We start from the raw sequence: 3,730 nt of genomic DNA, 5'->3' as shown, positions 1-3,730 counted from the left end.
CTTGTCTGGCCATCAGGGGCCCACCAAGGCACAAGACAGTGAAGAAAAAACTCATGGGTCAGAGGAAAGGCAATTCAAAAGGGGGGGGAATGACCAAACAGAACCAAACCAAAGACAAAGAAAGACAGAATGACAAATTATGCTGAGTTGGAAAGGACCCCCAAGGATCATCCACTCCAACCCTTAGCCCTGCAAAGGACCATCCCCAAGGCTCACACCATGAGCCTGAGAGGATCATCCAAACACTCCTGGAGCTCTGTCAGCCTTGGTGCTGTGCCCACTGCCCTGGGGAGCCTGTTCAGTGCCAACCACCCTCTGGGGGAAGAACCTTTTTCCAAGATCCATCCTAACCCTGCCCTGACACAACTCCAGACCATTCCCTCAGTCCTGTCCCTGGTCCTCCCAGAGCAGAGCTCAGGGCCTGCCCTTCCTCTGCCCCTGCCCAGGAAGTTGTGACTGCAGTGAGGTCTCCCCTCAGTCTCCTCTTCTCCAGCTGAACACACCAAGTGCCCTCAGTGTCCGCATACGCCTTCCCCTTCAGGCCCTTCCCCATCCTCGTGGCCTCCTTTGGACACTCTCCAATGGCTCAATCTCTCCCTTCTATTGTGTCCCCCCAAACTGCCCCAATCTTGCAGGTGAGGCCGCCCCAGGGCAGAGCAGAGCGGTAACATGGAAATCACAGAAACTCGTGGCATCAAGGGGTCACTGTGACACTGTGGGAACTCATGGAATGAAGGGGCCATTGTGACACTGCAGGGCCTGGTGGAACCTTGTCTGTTGGGAAACACAAAAGGATGTGTGGGAGGGTTTCACTGACTAAAAGGAGAATTTTGGAGAGGGACCTTTACACACCCAGATCTTGGTGTGTGCACACATCTCTGCCTGGGTGTGGGTGTGAATTGACTGTTGTGTGAGTCTTGTTATTGGGAATCTGTAATTCAGCCACTGTTCAACTGAAGTAAATGCTATTGAATTCCTTGATAACCGTTCAACTAGTGAATGATTAAGTGTTACTAATCTCTTCTGCCCCCTTTTCTTTGTATCCAAATCCCTTGAATCCTGACTGCCTTGCATCCCAAGGCTCTGTAGAAATCACTCCCTTTCATAGAAAAAATACATTTCTGTGAGATGCACTTTAAAATCGTCCTCCTCAGCTAAACTACAAATTAACTCCAATTAGTTGTTGAAGACTTGAACACACAAAGACAATTAAAGGAAAGAATATAATTTGGTTTTCTTTATTTTAATGAGCCTCACAGTGTGTTTAGAGACAAGTCCGTCATCCTGAGGTACTGAGAGAAGATTGAAAAAGCTGCTCAAGAAGTCAGAAGCCAAACTCCCAGTCCCTTGAAGCATTGCTGGGCCCCACTGAGGGCAGGCACTGACAAAGCCTCCCCAGGGACTCCTGAGAGCAGATCCTTGCAGGCCAGGAGTGCAGGCAGACAAAGGAAAGTTGTTTGTGGTGGCCTGAGTGGCAGAGGCAGCTGCCAGAGCCAAGGGCACAAAGGCCTGGGTGCCTTTGGGCCTTGCAGTCCTGCCAGAGCCCTTGGCCATCTGTGCTGCAGGCTGTGCTCCCCTGTCCAAGTTACCTCCAAACTCCCTCGAACTTCCATCTGGTGGGATCAGCTTTGTGATGACACTCTACAATCTCATCAAGTCAAGGGGCCATTGTGACATTCCAGGGCCTAAGGGAGCCAAAGGAACTGAAGGACAGTTGGCAAACTTATGAAATAATGGGGTCATTGTGACACTGCTAAATCCCCTGAAATCAGGAGGCCACTGTTCCACTGGAAAACCTCCTGGAATCAAGGGGCCATTGTGACACTGCAGGGCCTCCTGGAAACCAAGGAACACAGGGACACTGGGAAATCTTGTGCAATGAAGGGGCCATTAAACCCTCAGGGCCTTGAGAAAAGAGAGGAACCCTGAAACATTTTGGAACCTGATGGATCCAAGCAGACATTTTGAAACTGCAGGCCCTGAGAGAAACTGCAGGAACCCTGGGACAGAATGGAAGCTCCTGGATCTCAGGGGCTATTGGGGCACTAGGGAACCTCTGGGAATGAAGGGGCCACTCTGACACTGAGGAACCTGATGGACTCAAGTGGCCACTGTGACACTGCAGGGCCTCAGGGAAGGCAAGGAACCCTGGACACTGTGGGATCTCCTGAAATCAATGGGCCACTCTGATGCAGCAGAACCTGCTGGAACCAAGGGCTCATTGGGACACTGCCAGGCCTCCTGGAACCAAAGGAATGCAGGGACACTGTGGAATCTCCTGGAACCAAGGGGCCATTGTGCCTGCCCAGCACTCCATGCAATCAAGCAGAGCCGCTGCCTCCCCTCCTCCCACCGCACGGACCGGAGTCACCGGCTCTGCCCCGCTTGGACCCCTCTGGAGTCAGCGTGTTCTTGGGCACCACAACTGAGCTCAGACCAGAGAGTTTCCCACAGTTTTCTTTGCCCCCTCTTTCCCAGGGGTTTGGTTTTTTCGTTCTTTGTTCATTCAGGGGGAAAAGGGGGAAGGGAGGCACGTGTTGATCCCTGTTTTGATCTGTTTACAAAAGGGAGTTGGGGCAGGGGGGGAGAGAGGAGGCAATTTCTGTCTCTACTGTTGCTTTGAACTGTTCTGTTGGTATTGTTGGTTTTGCTGCTGTATTTCTTGTCAGTGAACTGGTATTTTTTTCACTGATATCTCCTTGTATTTTGTCTGCATGTATTGGTGGGGAATAAAAGGAGAGTGAGTTCATTTTGTTGGAGTTCCCTCCCCAAGATGTGTCTTTAAACCAGGACAGGTTGCTCAAGGGCTCTCTGAAATTTGGCATCATCCATAAAGGACCTGAAAACACCTTTATGTTCCAATGTACAGAGACATAATAAAGCTGTTCTGAAGTGGTGTTCAAGGGCTGGTCACTGAGGCATTTCCTCAGGAAGTTGCTGCCAAGAGGACTTTGTACCATGGATATTATTTGACACTGTTCATTCAGCCAACTTCCCACCCACCACACCTTCCAGCTTTTCACTCCAGTTCTTAGCAATCTGGCCATAAGGAGACCACAGGAGATCATGTAAAAGGCCTTGATGATGTCTGGGCACACAACATCCCCTTCTTCTGCCTCCCACAGGGGTTCTGCAATCCCTGCCTTGTCCTTCCCATGCCTGGCAGTGGCTGCAGGAGGACTTGCCATGTGCCCTTCCCTGCTGAGCCAGAGCAGTCTGGAACTCTGCAAGGCCTCCTTGCTGCCCTGTTTGCAGACTGGTTCCATGTCTGCCTTTGCCAAGGCCCCAGGAACCTCTAGGATGGCTCTGGCCTGTGCAAGGGTTTGGGAGAGTCTCCTCTCTGAGCAGGAATTTAGAAAGCAAGGGGGTCCTTTCTGCCCCTCGCAGCTCAACAAGAGGCTTCTCCCAGAAACTTTGTCCAAGCCTTCCAGCCCCAAGCCGTGACACACGGGCATGTCTTGTCCATGCAGGGCAAACATGGACTGCTGAGCTGGTCATTTCTGTCCCTCCTTGGAGGGAAGAACAACCTCCCTGCCCTGGTCTGAGAGGCCAGTGCTGGGAACACCCTGGCTGTGCAAGGGCACTGCTGGGTGCCCCCACCCTGAGCCCTCCCACACTTGTGCTGCTCCTGCTGTTTTCCTCTGCAGGGCCTTGTGTTGGGCACAGCCTGCAGAGCCAACTGCAAAGGAGATGGAAGCTGTCAGGCCCTGCCCTGAGGAGATGCCCCTGC

The sequence above is a fragment of the Empidonax traillii genome, unplaced genomic scaffold (genome assembly GCF_003031625.1).
Source record: "Empidonax traillii isolate 1590-97213 ecotype Southwest subspecies unplaced genomic scaffold, ASM303162v1 scaffold2201:size32844, whole genome shotgun sequence".
Lineage (NCBI taxonomy): Eukaryota > Metazoa > Chordata > Aves > Passeriformes > Tyrannidae > Empidonax > Empidonax traillii.
The sequence above is the reverse complement of the archived record's forward strand: the minus strand, read 5'-3'. Positions refer to the sequence as shown.